General features: G+C 44.3%; 1 protein-coding gene across 2 annotated transcripts in view; it reads left to right on the top strand.

The window, feature by feature from the left end:
* The first annotated feature begins 19,915 nt into the window (after nt 1–19,915).
* NAALAD2 (N-acetylated alpha-linked acidic dipeptidase 2) overlaps nt 19,916–21,540 on the top strand; it is an 86,968-nt gene continuing 85,343 nt past the window's right edge. For both annotated transcript variants that reach the window (XM_063430808.1, XM_063430799.1), the window contains exon 1: nt 19,916–20,011. The gene's annotated coding sequence lies outside the window, so the exon portion shown is untranslated. The remainder of the gene's footprint in view (nt 20,012–21,540) is intronic.

Here is a 21,540-nt window from a genome sequence, read left to right as displayed (position 1 = left end):
ACAATTATGCCCCCCCCCCCCCCCCCCTGGAAAAATTCCTGCGGACGCCCATGTTAGCTACATAATTAACACAGAAGATACAATGAATAGGTTCTAACCAGTGTGAAAACTGCTCTGCCGTAGCCTATATAGAGTAGATGGGCCAAAAGAGTAAATTGTATCTATTGTTGCAGCAAACCAGTGTCAACTCTTCAGTTGCCCCAGATTACTTTATTTTAATAATTTGATGGCTTGGAATTGCAGCTTTAAGCCAAGCTATAAAGCCATATGGGTAGGAGAACCAGGTCGGTTACTTTCCAGCTCTCATACCCAAGCATACTGTAATGTCACGTGCACATGCGCAATGACATCACAGTCCGTCATAGAAAACCATTACATGCAATGATTCTCCATGGCAGAATTATAGGCACATCATGGTGAGCTGCGCATGCACTTGGGGTTCACAATACTTCATTGGATTGGACCATCATTCTGAAGGCCCATATACTCTCACAAACATTGAGACAAACTAAAGCACACACAGATACAAACGGTTTATTTACCAGAATTGCAAAAATAAGCTAAGACAATCCAGCAGTATTCAGAAGCCAAATTTAGCAAAACAGCTTGCAAAAGGACAACGGATTTTAGCCTGTACGGATAGCTGTAAATGTTGTAATTAAGAAACAAAGGCTATACTTTAGTAACAAGTTTGTAGCTGCTGAATTCACAGTTTACTCAAATAAAAGCCATTATTAAATAAAAAGGTCCGACACCTGGCAACAATTAACATTTATGGATTCTTCAGGCAATCAGGGCACAGCACAGACATCAAATTGTTAAAAAAATAATAATAATATTAATAAAGAAAACATAAAATAAGGCAATTTGCAACATGAGGGCTAAAGAGTTACTCCAATTACCATGACCACTTGTTTGAAGTGGTCATGGTGGTAGGGGTCTGGATGTGCAGTGTTTCAGCTTAAAACACTGCACAGCAATACATATTTGTATTTATGTACTGGGGGCAAGTTGCAACCCCTGCACACGTGACATAGGCAGCCTGGGACTCTGATAGAGGCATTTTGAATCTTGAGCCTGGATAGGGCACTCCGTGTAATCTGTTGTTATGTCAAAAGACCCTGAATTGGCTACTTCCGCATGTGAAATTGTAATGCACTGCAAAAATAAAGAAATATGCCATCATTTGGTTTATACTCATTGTTCTTATTTGTTTGCCTTAGTCACTTAAGGACTAAGTTAATTGTCCAAGTTCTTAACCAAGAGTTGGGGTGAAATTTCTGACTGACACCCTAAAAAGAAGACTGGAGGAGGGTACTAAGCACGGCTGGCCATCTACCTTCTGGGGCATGTGCAACATCTTGGACTGATACCCCCAGTAGCCACCTGCCATACTTATTAACTATAATTAAATGTTAAAAGTTAAATACAAATTAGGAACTAATAAAAACACTTACAGACATACTAAGAAACTATAAACATTCACAAACACACTCATTTTCTCATACCTCCCTACTATGGCCAGGAACGGCAATGTTTATATTCCAGGGTTACAGTGACAGTCACTAGAGGCACTTCCGCCTCAATAGCCAACTTAAACTTGGCTATTCAATAAGATGGTCTCAAGAGTGATGATCTCAGTCAGAGAGGCAGGACTGGCTGAGGAGAGAGCTCCTTGACAAGGGAGAAAAGGTAAGTAAACTACTTTTTTTCTTTCACAAGTTGGGGGGGGGGGGGGGAAGTACCCCAACTAGTGAGCAGGTCACTATAGCTTTAGGCAGTGTGACCGTGCCTGGAAGTTTCGCCTGTCAGGGGGGCCCAGGTGAGATGGAAATTGCAACTAGGGCAGCAGAAGGCTGCTTACTTTACTTAGTTTGCTTGCATGCTGCTGCCCTGCAAAGAGTCCAGAGCTGGCTCCACTCCTCCAGCCAGTTACCTGTAGGTATATGTGATGCTCTGCACCCCTTCAGGTAACCCCCTATGATATCCTCTCCCTTGCAGCTCCGGCGCTCAATGTTGAATCAGAGCTCAGGCTAAGCGTCCCATCAGCTATGTTCTGACTCAGTAACTAAGCACTGAAGCCTCAGAGCACTATAGATATCAGAGGGTTAACATAAGGAGTGCAACGCATCACATATCACCAGGGACCACATAACAGCAACTTCAGCACTGGACCACCAGGACAGGTGGTGTTGTGGGGTCCAGTTGTGAAAGGGATGAAAGCAGGGCCACAGGCAAGCTCATATGGGCTGAGAAAGAGGGTAAGTATTTCAATGTGTGTCAGTGGACCAGTGACTGTGTTTGTGTATCTGTGCATGTGTGTCAGTATAAGGATCTGTGCTTGCGTGTCATATTTGTCAGTGTATGCAGCTGTGCATGTGTTTGAGGATCTGTGGGTGAATCTGTGCATGTATGTCATTATGTGTCAATGCAACCGTGTACGTGTATGTATGTATGTATGTATGTATGTATGTATGTATATGTGTGTGTCTATGGCAGTGTATTTGTGTTTCAGTGTATGGCAATGTGCTGTATGTATTTATGACATACATTTGCAAGCAATCACCAATAATATACACAGACCCTACATTAAAATGTCAACAATACACACAAACACAACACTGCATTTACAAGCTAAAATTACAGACAAACACACCACTGCATGTAAACACCAACACTACACACACACACACACACACACACACACACACACAAACACCTGATCTAAATGTCAACACTACACACAAACAGACTCCTGCATTCAAACATGGGCATTATACACAAACATTCACAAAAATATACTTCATACAAAGATATGCCTTCATTACAAATACTGCATACAAATAAAACTCCTGCAAGGATAGGTAAATAGTATATCAACAGATGGCAAAGCATTATGGGATTTGAATGGCAGCAGAGTTTCTATCTGCAATGGAAGCCTCCATTACCCTTGCAACTGGAGGGGGCTAAGTGCCAACCTCCTTGCCACCAACTATGGGCCTTGGCCTAGAAATGGGCTAAGTTTTTGGGGAGGTGGGTATAGGGGGACAGTTTGGACTATTTCTTTCCAGTGGCATGGGTTTGCCATTTTCAGGATTACTGTTTGATCCAGCACATAGAACTGTATAGCACGGATGACAAATAAGTAACGTATTACTGGTCCTTAGAATGGCCGGATTTAACGTACAAAGAATAGTCAAAAATACAGCCGAGGTCAGGGTGATACCGGAGAAACTGACGGAAGCCAAGCACAGAGATATGGACACAGGTTTCTTCAGGAAGGAAGAGATTCTTTATTCGGTTCACCGATCGGGACTCAGAGGGACTAATGTCACCAAAATACAGCAAGTTCTGAGCCCCGGACAATGGTGCAGGCTCCTTATATAGGCACATAACTCCTCCCATATTAAGCTCCACCCGCACATTCTCTTGACCAATCAATACAAATAAGAATTAACTTCCTGCTTGACCGCATGGCTTGTCCAGCACAATGGAGGAGGGGAATACTACATCCTGTATTCTTGCACATGCTCCGTACACTACTGATCGTATCTTGCCTCGTGCAACCAACTGATCGATACGTCAGCATATGCACGTACACATGCCACGTGGTAATCTCGGCCTACTAAATTTATTTTTACCGAGATTCCACCACATTCCCCCCTTTGATGCCTCTTGATATTTCACAATTACTTGAGGCATCACTTAACCTTGGTTTGCATACACCGCAAGTTACCATGAACCAGACCAGACTTGTCTATGATGTGAATCCCTCAACACTCATCTTCCTGCATTGGTTCTCCCTGATCTAGAGCCTTATATTTATAAATTGCCATTATCTGTGCTGAAGCCTTCCTCTCTGCTATATTTTCTATCAGGCTTTGCACAGACCTAACTACTAAGGGGATAAGACATGGCAGGAGTAGACACAACATTAAAATCATTAGGACTCCGCCTACCAATGCCTTAAGCCCTCCAAACTGCTCATACCAGCTACCAAAGCAACTACTTGGATTATACCCTTTCCATACCTGAGTAGGCACATGCGCTAGTTTAACCATATGGCTAGTAAGCTCAGCTATTGCTTGCCCTTCGTCATCTATTTGAAGACAGCAATTGCTCAGGTTAAACTTCCCACATACACCTCCCTCTACTGCCAATAGGTAATCCAAGGCTAATCTATTTTGGTACACTGCTGTCCTCATCCTGGTATTATGCTTCGCTAGAAGATTGAGCGCTTGTGAGGTCTCATTAGTAATAATCTCAACCACCGCCTGTAATCTTATAATACGGTTGAGCATATAAATTGGGGTTCTATAACCAAAGGTACCATCCTCTGCCCACGTGGCTGGCCCATAGTAATCTATAATACGCTGGGGAGGCCATTCATCATCTTCCCAGGCGCCTATCTCTATGGGTCCCCTTTTCTTCCTATGATTCACATCATACACTTTAACACCTAAAGTCTCACCTGTTTCGATAGGTAACAAGAAGAAGGATGGTTTGAGCATACCCAACACACATGCCCCTTCCCAGTCCTGTGGCAACTCCGAATAGGCTTTCTTACCACAGATCCAGTACAAATTTGCTGGGGCTCTCCAACTAGATGTGATGGATAAATCAAACCATACGTCCTTTAAATTGGCATATCTTGCAAATGGGTTAGATGGTTCTGAGACATTTGAAGCCGACCACCAAGTTGTATTCTTTGTATCATCATCATAAGCTTTTTGCCCTAGACAAGTTAACTCTCCTACAGAAGTATTATACATCATTCCTTTCCTCGCTATGCAAACATAACCTATGATGGAGGTCTTTAATCTCCACTCAGATTTACCTCTAACACTCATCTGATAATCGGCTTGTGAAGATATTAATTGGTCAACTGCCTCAGAACCGGACATTACCTCCTTTGCTTCCCAAGGCCATTGGTCTCCCATGTTAGTACCTCCACACACATAGCAGTTGGTAACATTAAGACTACCGGCAATACTTTCAGCTAAATCAATGAACAGGTTTTTAGCATTATGGGGGATCTTATTATCTATACTCATTTCTTCATAGAAGGAATGGTATACCTGATGAGTCTGGGAGGTTACCGTATCAGTCTCTATCCCTATAAACAATACTGTCCCAGGGTCTAAACCCGTCCCATATATTTGAAACCCAAATAAATTACCATATTTATCTAAGAACTTGTCGGGGTTATTTATAAGAATATGGACTGGATTGCAATCCATAGACTTACAGTATGGATTGGTAGGCAACTTAGTCACAATCATGTCCTTGTCTGCTGTCTGTCCCCAAGTTGCCCACCCCACACAAGACCAATATGGGCAAAAGTTATAATCTCTATTTGGGCATCTAGGACTCACATACTTATTTTTACTGCTGGGACAAATATATTTATCGTTAGACCCATACGTTCTCTCCCATCTAAGATCCCCACATACATTCCACGGCTTTCTACCACTTGATATCGCCTTACACGCATCAAATAGCAGAACACCCGAAGAATGTACGGATTCTAATACCGTTTTGTTAATTAGGGTCCCCTGAGGATCTCCATTCCTGAGAGTCAACCAAATTGTACGGGGTTGATACTCTGGACTGAAGCACTTAGGTTCTCCTACTCCTAAATGGCACACACTATATTCTATATTTAAGTATCTACATCTTGATACATCTCCTTTACACTCGTATTGCGAATGCCAAATTAGGGTCTGGGAAATATGGTTACCTGTTCTTGTAGTCTTAATGCATACCTCACAGCTAGGAGTGTCGGTACCTCTACCTTCCTGAATATAAAAATACACATATAAAAACATTATCAGAAACACATCTTTCGTCGTCATCCTCAGTCTTCGTCCGTGCGATGGCACCTCAGCTTCCAGGATGTAAGGGCTGCAGGGAATGGAGTTCTGCTCGTCTTCACAGGGGTCGAGACCTTCGAGACTTTTCCTGGCTTTTAAACTACACGTTGGTGAGCGGACAGGCTTTATTATGGCCTTCTCATTCACTTACCAATCTCTGAAACAATAAAATTTGTAATCCACAAGGTTCCTCGTCACTCCGACTGAGTCGTGCGCTTTAACCGGATCTTGCAGGGATTCTCTGGATCTACTGTAGCTTGCCAAGAATCGACCGCTGCTGGTTTAACCATGGAGTGATGTATCCACGGAGTCACTTCGGCCACTTTTATCGCTGTAGGGGTAGACAAAAGAACAATATAAGGACCTCTCCACTTGGGCCCTAACGGTACATTATTCCACTCTTTAATCCACACTTGGTCTCCTGGGTGGTAACTATGAACTGGGGGATAAATATTCACAGGTAATCTATCTTGTACCCATTTCTGTACCTCCTCCATAGTTTTACCCAACTCTACAACCTGCTGCCAGGTAATTCCTTCTCCCAACTGACTCAAATCCCCCCTTAAGTTACCAAGTACGGGAGGTGGTCGCCCATACATGATTTCAAAAGGAGAGAGGCCCATCCTTCTGGTAGGTGTACTGCGGATTCGCAATAGAGCTATGGGCAAAAGAACGTTCCACTTAAGTTGGGTTTCCTGACACATTTTAGCCAACTGGTTCTTAATAGTTCTATTCATTCTCTCTACCTTACCAGAACTCTGAGGTCTATATGCCGTATGAAGCCTCTACTTTATACCAAGCATGAGTCAGTTGTTGTAGGCACTGATGAACAAAAGCTGGACCATTGTCCGATCCTATAGAGCAGGGTAGTCCATATCGGGGTATTATTTCTCGTAACAGGAACCTCACAACTTCTCCTGCTTTCTCTGTACGAGTAGGACATGCTTCTACCCAGACTGAATAGGTGCACACAACTACTAGTAGGTAGCGATGTCCACCAGATTTAGGCATTACTGTAAAGTCTATTTGTAGATCGGACATGGGGAGTCCCCCCATATACTGAACTCCTGGTGGCTTTACTGGTCCTTGCCTTGCATTATTTTTAGCACACGTCACACATCTTCGTACAATGGCCTGAGTCAAGTTGGACAATCTTGGTATGTAGAAATGTTTTCTGAGAGATTCTTCTGTGCTGTCTCTCCCAGAATGTGTCCCGTTGTGATAGTTTTGGACAATTTCTACCGCTAGTGATGCTGGAATAACTATTCTCCCATCTTCTAACTGATACCATTTGTTCTCCAAATACTTTCCAGGTTCAGTCTTTAACCACTCCTCTTCTTGAGCTGTATAAACTGGAGTCCATTGAGACAGTGGAGTTGGTATAAGAGCAGCTATATGCTCCACATATTCCTGTCTTTCTGATTCAGCGGCACGCTTAGCTGCATTATCTGCCATCCGATTTCCTTTGGTTACATCACCATCTCCTCTCAGATGCGCTCGACAATGTATAATTCCAACTTCCTTCGGCTCCCACACTGCTTCCAATAGTTGTAGGATTTCAGCTGCGTACTTGATTTATTTGCCTTCTGAATTCAATAGTCCTCTTTCTTTATACAAAGCTCCGTGGGCATGAGTGGTTAAAAACGCATACTTGGAGTCCGTGTAGATGTTCACTCTTAAACCTTCAGCCAGTTGTAACGCTCGTGTCAGTGCTATCAATTCTGCTTTTTGTGCTGATGTTCCTTTTGCCAGTGGCCGAGCTTCTATCACCTTGTCTATTGTTGTTACTGCATATCCTGCATAGCGGATCCCTTCTTTCACATAACTACTGCCGTCAGTGTAATATTGAACATCGGGGTTCTGGATGGGAAAATCACGAAGATCTGGTCTACTTGAGAATACTTCATCCATCACTTCCAAACAATCATGTTGACTTTCAGTAGGTTGTGGCAAAAGGGTAGCTGGATTTAAGGTATTTACAGTCTCTAAATGCACTCTTGGGTTTTCACACAACATTGCTTGATACTTGGTCATACGGCTGTTACTAAACCAATGATTTCCTTTGTAATCCAACAACATCTGTACTGCATGTGGAACTCGTACATAAAGTTCTTGACCCAGAGTGAGTTTATCGGCTTCAGCTACCAGCAGGGCGGCTGCAGCTACGGCTCTTAGACAAGGTGGAAGTCTGCTGGCCACTGCATCCAATTGCTTAGACATGTAGGCAACAGGTCTTTGCCATGATCCCAAGTACTGTGTCAATACTCCCACAGCCATTCTTCTTTGCTCATGTACATACAGGTAGAATGGTCGTGTGTGATCAGGTAGACCTAATGCTGGGGCACTCATCAAAGCCTTCTTCACATCTTCAAATGCCGTTTGTTGTTCTTGAGTCCATAAGAAGGGGTCGTGCTCTGTACCTTTGATAGCTGCATACAGAGGTTTTGCCAGTATCGCGTAGCTGGGAATCCATATCCTACAGAAGCCTGCTGCCCCCAAGAATTCTCGCACTTGTCTTCTATTCTTGGGTATCGGTATTTGGCACACAGCTTCTTTTCTCTCTGGCCCCATAATTCTTTGACCTTCAGAGATATGGAATCACAGATATTTGACAGTTGGAAAACACAACTGAGCCTTCTTTCTATACACCTTGTATCCTGCCTTCCAGAGAATGTGGAGTAGATCGTGCGTTGCTTGCTGACATATTTCCTTTGTAACTGCTGCTATCAACAAGTCGTCTACATATTGTAATAGTACACACTCTCCTGGGATGGACTCGAAATCCAGTAGATCTTGACTTAGAGCTGAACCAAATAGGGTAGGTGAATTTTTAAACCCTTGAGGCAGTCTTGTCCAAGTCATCTGGCGTTTTGAGCCCGTCACAGCGTTTTCCCATTGGAAAGCGAAGATACATTGGCTTTCTGCGGCAATTCAGAGGCAAAAGAAGGCATCTTTGAGGTCTAAGACTGTAAAATAGGTTGCCCCGCCCGGAATTAAAGCAAGCAGGTTATACGGATTGGGTACAACTGGATGTATACTAACAACCGCATCATTGACTGCTCTCAAGTCCTGCACAGGTCAATACTCATCTGTACCGGGCTTTTGAACAGGCAGCAATGGGGTGTTCCAGGGGGAAGTACAGAATTTTAGGATACCATACCGTATGAACTTATCCAGATAAGATTGAATGTTCTTCTTAGCCTTCTGCGGGATGTGATATTGTCGTAGGCTTACTGGATAAACCCCAAGTTTTAGTTCGATTTTAATAGGTGGAATATTGCGGGCCAGTCCTGGTGGGTTGTTCTCTGCCCAAACTCCTGGTATGTTGAATAAGGATTCATCACTCCTAGGGTTTTGGCTAGTCAACGCTGTATAAAGTCGCCACTCTTCTTCCTTTGGTACGGATAATGTCATAATACCTGAAGGTCCATTAAACTTTAAGGATGTTGTTCCGTTTGATAGGAACGTAATCTGCGCTTGTAATTTGGAAAGCAAATCACGTCCCAACAATTGGACTGGACATTCAGGCATGTAAAGGAATTGATGTTTTACTACGTGGCCTCCCAATGTACAGAGTCGACTTTTAAGAACCGGTTTTGCAGCACTTCTTCCAGTTGCTCCTATTACGGTAATAGTTCTTCCAGATGGAGGAGCAACTAGGTTAGTCACCACCGAATGTTCAGCACCAGTGTCGATCATGAACGCACTCCTTTTTCCCCCTATTGATACATCGACCATAGGCTCCGCTCGACCAAGGGGGATGGAGCCCGGTCGGTATCAATAGTCCTCCATGACTGTGTCAGCCAATCCTACGAAGTCCCTACCTTCTCTATCGCGGGACCTTTGCGCTGCTGGATAGTACCTATCCTCTCTTACACTTCCTCTATTTCCATTACTTGCTCTATTACCATTACTCCCTCCGGGGCCTCCTCTACCTCTCGCTCTGCCTCTAAAGTTTCCATAACCTGCCCTGGGTGGGTCTCTCTCATACTGCTCTCTTTGCGGACACTCGCTTCTCCAATGCCCTTCTTCTCTGCAGTACGCGCACTGATTCCTACTCAGGGGCTCCCTATTCCACCTACTATCGCCTCTATCTGGGCCCCGTCTATCTACGCCTGCGATCGCTACCGCTAGCATATCAGCCTTTTTACGCATCTTGCGCTCTTCCTCTTTCTTACTTTCTGACTCCCTATTCATGTACACCTTATTTGCTACCTCCATTAGTTGGGTGATGGACATTCCTGCAAACCCTTCTAACTTCTGTAGCTTGCGCTTAATATCTCCGTAAGCTTGGCTGACAAAGGCAGAGTTTACCATTCGGGAATTATCAGCGTCTTCCGGATTAAAGGGGGTATACAAGCGGTATGCCTCCAATAATCGGTCATAAAAGACACTGGGCGCTTCATCACTTTTCTGAATCACCTCAACTGTCTTCGACATATTAATGGCTTTCTTCCCTCCGGCTTTCATGCCAGCAATTATAGCGTCTCTATAGGCTTTTAGTTGACGCATGTCTGCGCCATTAACGTTCCATTCGGGATCGGTATTAGGATAATGCGTTGCGGCCCATGCTGCTGGATTGGCTTGATTTAAAGTACGAGCTTCTTCCTCTAGCGCTTTAATGGCCGCTTGGTTAATCCTAGTCCTTTCCTCATTATTGAACAATGTCCTTAATAACTGCTGGCAATCAGCCCATGTCGGATTATGTGTCTGAACTATCGAGGTGAACAGATCAGTCATAACTTGTGGTTTCTCAGTGTACAAGGAATTGTGGGTCTTCCAATTCAAGAGATCGGTAGTCGTGAACGGGACATATACGAAGACTGGGTCAGCATATACCATTTGACCTGCGGCATCGAGATAGGCTGACCCAGGATTCAAACGAAGAGGCATCTGATAATGTTTGGGTTGTTGGGTACCGGTCAGTTGTCTGGTTAGTATAGGGCTACGTGGAGGGGCGTCGGTTAGAGGTTCCGGTCGGGGGGTAGTAAGACATGAGGACGTAGAAGCTTGATTTTGGGGAAGGTCGGTAAATAGAATATTCCGAGCTAGAAGAAGCTTGACCGGAAACTTGAAGTTGCGCCAAATCAGGATAATAGGATCTAACGGGGGTTGGTTCCGGAAGGGGAGGTTTAGTACGGCGGGGGGTGGATTCTGAACTGGAGGAGGAAGCGGAAGCGGATGGGGACAATGGGGGAAGGGGTGTAGAACTTCCTGTACTTGTATCACTTCCTTCTACAGGGAAGTAAGGGGGCGGCATAGGGATCTCGGACTCAGGGGGCGTGTCCAAAATGGGCCTAACCGTTGTCCTAGTGGACAAACAAGTTCTGGCCACCATGAGGCGACATTGCTCCTCGTGGCATATCCGAATCCATCTTGGCGAGTCGTTTACGGCCTGTCTCCAACAATCAATATATGGAAACTGTCCGTAAAGTTCAGGCCTACCTGATACAGCCACGTGTACACGCTGTACCAGAGTTGGATCCAAACTGCCACGTGGCGGCCATGCCGCGACCAAAGTAGGCCACTCCCTAGTGCACAAAGTGACCAAACGTACAGGAGACATTTTAACCCCAAAATCACATGTTGTAAATCCCTTTTTAAAATTCTTTACCATACAACCTAAGGGATCCAAAATCGTCGACTCCGACGCGCCCATACTTATCAATGGAGCGTCGTTGACAACGAATACTATGCACACGTTCTATTCAACAGTCACACCCGTTTCTTCCGGCAACAGCACCACGTGGTACAGTTACCAAGTGAAACGTACACAATAACACAATAAACACTTAGGGAATTCCCGTACACGCACAGCTGTTACACCAGTCACTAAATAATCAATATTATGCCCTTTGGCGAAACTATACAGTCACCCACGCTATAATTCTCTATATATGAATTACCCGTCTATAACACACCCCAGTAACATCGTCTTTTACAAACAGCGGTTACAGTACGGTTAGCATAGGTCAAAGCACAATTTAAGGTCACAATACAATTATTAGTGGTTATGGTGTTAAACATGCAATAAACGACAATGATTAGTACTTATATACAATGTCAGTAAATATACAGGGTTATGGTACCGTGCACTATAATACAGCAACACACTATTAACACTCTCGCTAGACGGCTGAGCTTGCGCTATCTAACAAGATATACACTTTACTAACAATCTTTAACACATATACAATCCCAACTAAACTATTGGCCAGTACCTTGATGGACTACCTAAAACTATCTACATCCGTTTTGGTTAGCCACACTGCCCAAGCACCACATATAGCGAACTAGAGGGCGGAATTTACAACAGAACCCTTTTAGTCTTTCTACTCTATCAATAGTCTAGTGGGTTCCAAATTTACACGCCTTCCCACTTAGCCAAGATAGGTTGAGATCTAGCAAACGATAATGTACATCAGAGTCTGCTTAGTCTCCCGGTCCCTCCGACCTAGCGAACGAATTGTACACCCTAGAACGCTAGTCTAGACAAGACACCGGTGTCCGGCTAGGGCTATTTACACAGAACCCCGCCTGACTCCAAACCAAATCAAACGGTCTTACTAAAGAGCGTTCGATTGAGCGGTTCGCCTTCGCTCCTTCCCTCCGACAGAGGGGGCAGATTCCATACACAGATTTAAACCCCTTATGGGCCTACCGCACAATCGGTATACCCCTAGTGGGTCCGCCGTCTAAAACAGCGGTCGTCTTACCTCCTCGTTCCTGAACCTGAGTTCACATTTATCGACGGGGACACCCCAGCACTTCTTACGTAGAGGCCGATGATCTCCTGGACAACAGACCAGTGGCGCCGAGACGAAGGGAGGTCCACGCAGAAGTTCAGGGGTGCAGCCGTAGAGAACGTGGGCAAAGATAGACCGTCTCACGCCTCTGCCTCTCAGCTACCGTTGAACGATGAGCTTCCCGGCCAATGCACCAAATGATACCGGAGAAACTGACGGAAGCCAAGCACAGAGAGATGGACACAGGTTTCTTCAGGAAGGAAGAGATTCTTTATTCGGTTCACCGATCGGGACTCAGAGGGACTAATGTCACCAAAATACAGCAAGTTCTGAGCCCCGGACAATAGTGCAGGCTCCTTATATAGGCACATAACTCCTCCCATATTAAGCTCCACCCGCACATTCTCTTGACCAATCAATACAAATAAGAATTAACTTCCTGCTTGACCGCATGGCTTGTCCCGCACAATGGAGGAGGGGAATACTACATCCTGTATTCTTGCACATGCTCCGTACACTACTGATCGTATCTTGCCTCGTGCAACCAACTGATCGATACGTCAGCATATGCACGTACACATGCCACGTGGTAATCTCGGCCTACTAAATTTATTTTTACCGAGATTCCACCACAAGGGAACACAGAAAGGGACACAGCAATGAGGAAAGCCAGGAGTCAGGATACCAGAATATAGAGAAGTCAATAAACAAAGCCAAAGTAAAAAACCAGGTAGAAAACTATAAACAGGAACTCGCTCTCGGACAACCACAAGGGAAACCACGACAGGGCACTGAGCAGGATGAGAACTGGGCCTAAATACCCCTCCTCTAGATCTGATAGGCTGTAACCGGCCTTTGACCTCAAAGTCAGTTACCAGGTTTCATTTGCATAATTGCTGCTCAGCATTAACCCTTCTGTGGATTAGGTTGCTGCTCGGCACAACTTTTCCTGTGTGGACAGTAAATGTCATTAACCACATTTTTATAAGCGGATGAATACGTGACAGCCATGCTCCCCCAGTTATTAGTGTAACAGACAATTGCCCAGTTTCCATATATGCTGTAATTGAATTGAAAGTATGTGCCTTTCCCACTCTTCCCTTCCCTGTCTTATTGTTCTCCGGGCAGGGCATTGTTCCATTGTTCCAGGGACACTTCCAGACCAGTTCAAAGTGGCTTACATGTCACTCCTTTAAATCTCCCATGTGGTCCTCGGCCCTTGTTATTGTCTCTACCCACACTTCCTTATAACCACCGTGCTCCATTCACACTAGTTGTAATGTAATTAAGCTCTGTAGTGTAATTGGTTGCTATTCCAAGTCTATACTGCTATTGGTTAACTTGGGCTTACTGTACGGTTTGGGGAAGGGGGGAGGGGGGGAGTTACAGTTGCAGACCTAAAGGGGAACTTTGTGTACCACAGTAACCGTTATTTGAGAGGCTGTTGGAGATATAAATGAATGCGCTGTCTTGGCTAGTATTTCGGTGGAAGGGGCAATATGACTATAATTACTGCCTTGTTATAATCACTGTCCTATAGGAGAGAAAATCTCTAGAGCTATAATAACTGCAACCTGGTCCAAGGAAAAGGTCATCAGAGATCCCAGTCAAGCTTCAGACTTTGAGCTCCTGGTGGCATTGTCAGGACTACGCTTACCTGGGGGTCTCCCGCCACGTGTCCGTCCACTCCTGCGGCGGCCCCTCCTCGCTGCACACCCCGGACTCCAATGGGTCCGGCCGCAAGGACAGACGACCGGCATCCCACTGACTCGTGGAAGCGGCATGGCAGCTCTCCACACAATGCTGCGACCTGCGGGAAGCTCCAGCCGAACCCACATGTAAACTGCACTCACTTTAGATGCACGTGTCCGACAGCTGGCCTCTTCAAGGGACAGAACACCTGAAAATCTTAAAGAGCTAATCACTGTTTAACCAATGATATGTGAGAGGTGGATACATAAACCCAGCTAACCTCTACCTCAGTGCTCAGTTATACTGTGCTCTTCGGTACATACATTTCTGTGAATCCTGCCTTATCCAGCCCTTAACCTATCTGGCTGTTATACCATTCCTGAACTTGTGCTGCTTGTCCTCGACCTTGACTAACCTGACTACGAGACTGTCTTATCCCTAATTGGTACCTCACTTTTGTCTCATTACTGCCCCCTGGGCCCCACCTGTCAAAGACCGAACAGGCAGAGAAGAAACTGACCTAACAAAGGTACTTAGCCGGAGTACAGGAGCTCTGCCACCCTAACTATTGGCCACCTATGCTCTAGTGAGGCGGCGTTTCTTAACAATTCTTGCACCGTGGCCCAAGAGTTTCTAGTTACGCTCCTGGCATTAAAGGGAACCTATAGTGCCAGGAGAACAAAGTCCCGGAAGTCCCTCTCGTGACTGTCTGGTAGATTCCATGCCGTCCTAATGGTGTTATACCCCATCTGTGAAGGAAGGCATGAAATGTCCTAATGTCCAGAAGGACTTAATACTTCTGTTCTTCTTCTCTGCTAAAAAAGACTTTGACGTCTAAAATTTATAGCAGAGCTTCCTCTTACACATCTCATAATGGTCTGTGTTGTAAAGAATAACTCCATAGATGTAGTTAATAACATTATTTACAAAGTACCATCAACAGGGCCGGTGCAAGGATTTTTGGGTACATAGGCGAAGATGCATTTTTCCGCCCCCCCCCTCTAAAATTAACATCTTCACCTATGTGCCTCCTAACCAGCCCCTCCCTCTTCCCTGTCCCTTAGTGTTCCTCTCCCCTCCCACTTCCTTTCCCTGTCCCTTGGTTTTTCTCTCCCCTCCCCTCTCTGTCCCTTGGTGCACCCCCCACCCTCTTAGCGGTCACACTCCCCTTCCTGGTGTGCCTCCTACCTGTCTTGTAGCGTTGCGGAGCAGACCCTCTACAGGAGCTTCAGTTTTCTGTACCTGGCTGGACTGACAGGAAGTGCTCTCTCAGTGAGCACCTCCTCTCAGTCTGACCAGGTACAGGAAACAGAAGCTCCTGTACTGCGCTCTGCTAAGCCACGCTACAATCAGTGGTGAATACACACTAACAGCCACACACACTCAATGACAAACACACAGACGTCACTGATCTGACACACACTCATTCATTGACAGACACACACTCAATCACAAACATAATCTCACTGATTTGACAGACACTCACAAACACACACTCATACACTGACAGACACACACACATTCATACAATCATTCACAAACACACACAGACACACACATACACACTCACAGACAAACACATACACAGACACACTCACAGACAAACACATACACAGACAAACACATAGACACACACTCACAGACAAACACACACACACACTGACAAACACATACACACACACTGACAGACACACTCACACACACACTGATAGACACATACACACACACACACTGACAGACACATACACACACACTCACAGACACACACACACACTCACAGACAAACACATGCACAGACACACACACTCACAGACAAACACACACTCACACATACACTTTCAGACACATACACACACACTTACACTCACAGACAAACACATACACAGACACACACACACACACACTTACATTCACAGACAAACACATACACAGACACACACTCACAGACAAACACACACTCACACATACACTTTCAGACACACACTCACAGACACATACACACACACTTACACTCACAGACAAACACATACACAGACACACACTCACAGACAAACACTTTCAGACACACACTCACAGACACACACACTCACAGACACATACACACACACTCACAGACAAACACATACATACAAACACACATTCACACATACACTTTCAGACACACACTCACAGACACATACACACACTCACAGACACACACACTCACAGACAAACACATACACAGACACACACACTCACAGACAAACACACACTCACACATACACTTTCAGGCACACACTCACATTTACACTCACAGACAAACACAGACACACACACACTTTCAGACACACACACTCACACATACACTTTCAGACACACACAAATTAATAATAATATCCACCCAGCCTCCCTACCTGGAGAGAGCTGGTGTGGATGTGTCCCTGGGGTCCAGTGGGGCTTCAGTGCGGCAGCGTTCTAATGAGAGGCGGAAAGGGAGCTCTAACCTGTCTGCTCTGCTCCCTCGCGGGCTGTCTGCTGATGCTGGGAGCCGGAATATGACGTCATATTCCGGCTCCCGCAGAATCAGCACAGGGCGCGCGAGGGAGCAGAGCAGACAGGTTAGAGCTCCCTCGCCGCCTCTCATTAGAACGCTGCCGCCCGCCGGGGATCCAGAAGGTGACCTGGCAGGAGGGAGCACTTCCCTTCTGCCGGTCACTGAAATCTGGCGCCCCCAGAGCCGGTGCGCCCTAAGGCGGCCGCCTGTGCCGCCTTATGGACGCGCCGGCCCTGACCATCAAATATGTAGACCAACAAACAGATGGAACAAGACAAGTTCTACATAAATGGTGCAGAGGAATCTATTCAAACAAGATTGCATTCTAAGGGTGAGTGGGGTAAAATTAGGTAAAGGGTAAGTTGTATTTTATGTATAGAGACGTTGGTAGCAAGAAAAGTTTACAATGAAGGCTGGCACAGTTATTCACTAAAGGGGGAATTGAGGGGAATCGGAAGTGAATTTCAATTGTAAGGCCAAATTAGCCAAACTGAAAACAGAATTGACTTGGAAATTTCTGCATTGGTTATTTTGGCCTGAATTCTGAAAATTCACTCTTAATTCCCAGCAACTCTCACTTTAATGAATAACCCTGTTAGCTTTTTAAGTTGACACATTTAAGCAAGGTGAGTTAGTGCGGAATGGGGAGGATGAGGGTGGGAATGTGAAATTGTCATGTAATAGCTGTGTCTCAATGATTAATGCCAATGTGGTAATTACTTTTTCCATTGAATGAATTCTCATTGATTAATAAATGCATATCTTTCCTGCAGCATGTGAATTCTACATACACAGGGCAATACTTTTCATACCATGTCCATCTGCAAAAAGAAGCTAAATTCCCCAGGAAAAAAAGAAATGCATTCATTGTGTCAAAAACAGAATTTAGCATGTACATTTTTTTAGACTAACTTCCCCTCGCATATAGCTGAACTACAACGTCACTATTCTCAAGCAAGCTATTATTTTACAAAAATAAAGTCGAGGCAGTGCACACAGAGTTTAAGATCTCTACCTTAGGCCCATTCCCTGGGTTTTTGCTTCTCTGAAAGCAAGAGAAATTCAGGATTCCGAAGTTAATCCCATGTTTATTAACCGTGCAAAGTCCTGCATGCTACTTAAGATAATCACTAATGGCATGTTTTGCATTTCCACCAAGTCTCCTGAATTTGTATCCTGCCAAGGATTTCCAAACCAACCTGTCGAACCAGTCTTGCTGTTTTTACACCAATACATTAGGCAGGTATCATATTTCAGTGGCCATTGCTATTGCATTGCTGCACAATCTGCTTGAAACACATGGAAGCTGTAGGCTTAAAAAAAACAAGCCTCGTGTAGGTTAAGAATCATCTATAGCAGTCAGATGAATAGCAAGCACCGTAATATACCTTTCACTTTGACTATTGCTCTGCATCAGTAGGGATTGTATAAAGAGAGACGTACGCCGCTGTAGCAGGAGCTGTGACAAACAGGAAAACAACAACCTGAGACACCTGTACCTGGTCTATGGGAACATTCTAAACATTAACACATGCTCCTATTTAGCTTCACAGGGAGTACAGACTTGTTAAGTCTTTAAACATTTGTTAAGCTAGGTTTGCAATTATTTTATTCTATTTATTCTGTTCTACCTGTGTTCAAGGAGAAGTATCCTGACCGATGTACTGGTAAGAAACACCTTACAAAGTTCCCAGGTATGTAAAGATGGGTGAGGAGGAGGCTGGCGTGTGCCATACACACAGTACTGAAATTTAAAGTGCAATGGGATTTATCAGATGGTTAGAAATATAACTCATTACATGCTTTGCAATCTGTCATTTTTTTTAAATCAAATTAGCATGATCATTTTGCCCAGAATGCCAGGTGATAGGGAAAGGGGGGCAATTTTTCCAGTGTTGAAAATTATCTTTTTGGGATCTTGTAAATTGAAAAGCAACTAATATTGAAAGTACCCTTTCTCTAATCTGATCTAATCTGTATTGAGTTATAATACCTGATATATTAATACATTTTTATTTAATTACCTATAGTTGCTATGTACATGAAGTGAACCGAATATTTCTCCTTAGATGGATGACCTCAATACGCTCATCTGTTCTAGGTAATGTCAAACCTCCCAATCAGGTATTAACTAATAACAGCCTTACTACACATGCACATATTTAACTATATTAACTCTTTCAGTACATTACGGGAATATAATAAATTAAATATACTATTCTCTCCTGTGGAACAATTATATATAAAGAAATCAAAATTACATAATTTGTTAAAACAAAAAATCTTCATCGTATGCATAAAGGAACACTACAAGAATCATATTGGTGAAGTCCTCTGTTATATTATTTATGTCCCCCCTGCAGCTGAAAACATTGCCATTCTGCAGGAACGGCAAGATTTGCATTGCAGGGTTAAACTGCCTCTAGTCGATATGACGGCCAATAGAGGTGCTTCCGTAAAATAGCAAAGTAAAATTATAATATTTTAATCAGACGGTCAGGAGACTATCTGATGGGTGCAGCGTGCGATTTTTTTTGCCGTGCATGCACAGTAGTCTCCTAATGCTACCTATGGGTAAGGATTGGATGAGATCATCAACATTGATAATCTCATCAAAACAAAAGAGGCAGAGCTATACAGAGGAGGCTGGCGTTGCAAGGGCTGATAGGTAAGTAAATAACCTTTTTAAACTCTATCAGCACTGGCCAAGTCATGCAAACGGTGACATGGACACTATAGTGTTAGAATTACATATAGGAGATATTCTGTACCCCATATGCAGGCATGAGGGAAGGGAACCCTAGGCATCTATACCATTAGTTTACCACAATCATTTGCACTTGGATTGTGGAAACAGAGGTTCCATAGCACAGGTTCCCCTGTTTTATAGTAGGAAGTGGGGACACCCACATTGAATTATTCATTCACTGCGAAGGACGAGCGAATGAGCAAGTGGAATGTCAATTTCTATCTGCTTCAAACAATTAAATAAATGATGGTGGGAGAGAACATGGCTGCCATTATGTAACAGGGGATATGTAACTTGATTTTTTTTTCCATTCCTCCCTCCAATCCCTAGTTTCGTGTTTTAAGAGAGGGAGAATTCACGGACTGTACAGCTCTTCAACGTTTGTGGCGTTCACAGAATAAAACCGTATGGAATAAAGGTAGGCTGGTTATGGTTAGTGAAGAGTACAGACATGAACTTCACGGACTGTGTTTATTTACTTTTATTTCAATTTATCTAAGGGAAAAAAATATTAATAAACACAATCAAATCTATTTTCAAACTGACAAATTGCTCAGAACAGGTTACATTTAGAAAGTTTGCTCAAGAAGTAATTTGAATTGCCTTCAATGGGTGCAGAGCTTAGTAAATAACCTCACCACTATAGTGCAATGAAAACATACTTATTTTCCTGGCTCTATAGGGTCCTTGGGTCCCCCTCACCCTCTGGGCCCCCCTCCCGCCAGGCTCTAGGGTGAGGAAGGGGTTAATCCCTTAACTTTGTTCCAGCACCGTGCTCCCTCGGCGCTGGGGACTCTCCTCCTCCTTTCCCCGTCATCGGCAGAATGCGCATGAGCCACGCGTGCATTCAGCCAGTCCATAGGAAAGCATTCTCAATGCTTTCCTATGGACGCTGGCATCTTCTCACTGTGAAAATCACAGTGAGAAGCGCGGAAGCGCCTCTAGCGGCTGTCAATGAGACAGCCACTAGAGGCTGGATTAAACCAAAGTGAAACATAGCGGTTTCTCTGAAACTGCTATGTTTACAGCAGAGAGGGTTAATCCTAGCTAGACTTGGCACCCAGACCACTTCATTAAAGGACCACTCTAGGCACCCAGACCACTTCAGCTTAATGAAGTGGTCTGGGTGCCAGGTCCAGCTAGCTTTTACCCTTTTTTTTTTTTTATAAACATAGCAGTTTCAGAGAAACTGCTATGTTTATACTGAGGGTTAAGCCAGCCTCTAGTGGCTGTCTCATTGACAGCCGCTAGAAGCGCTTGCGTGCTTCTCACTGTGAAAATCACAGTGAGAGCACGCAAGCGTCCATAGGAAAGCATTATGAATGCTTTCCTATGCGACTGGCTGAATGCGAGCGCGGCTCCTGCCGCGCATGCGCATTCAGCCGATGACGTCGCAAGGAAGAAGGAGAGGAGGAGGAGAGCTCCCCGCCAGGCGCTGGAGAAAGAGGTAAGTTTAACCCCTTCCTCCCCCCAGAGCCCGGCGGGAGTGGGTCCCTGAGGGTGGGGGCACCCTCAGGGCACTCTAGTGCCAGGAAAACGAGTATGTTTTACTGGCACTAGAGTGGTCCTTTAAGCTGAAGTGGTCTGGCTGCCTATAGTGGTACTTTAATCACTTTCTAAGACTTGCACAGTTCAGGACTATTAACTATGGAATAAACACTGCAGTGTACAAAGTATCAAACACATAGAATAATATGTAATTTTAGAGTATGTGTTTGAATGGCTCCGTAATACCAGCTACCAGGCAATAACAAATACTGTTTATTTAAAATAGTTGTAATTGTTAGCCGAACCAGTGCCTGTATGCACACAATGCTATCACCTTCCCCTAAAGCAGATATAATGAGTTTAATCAATTAACTAGAGACTTTAAAGGCAAAAATAAAACTGTTTGTATGTATGTATGTATGTATATATATATATATATATATATATATATACATACAC

This window comes from Pelobates fuscus, chromosome 1, assembly GCF_036172605.1.
Source record: "Pelobates fuscus isolate aPelFus1 chromosome 1, aPelFus1.pri, whole genome shotgun sequence".
Taxonomy (NCBI): Eukaryota; Metazoa; Chordata; class Amphibia; order Anura; family Pelobatidae; genus Pelobates; species Pelobates fuscus.
Note: the sequence above shows the minus strand (reverse complement) of the source record. Positions and strands in the feature narration are given on the sequence as shown.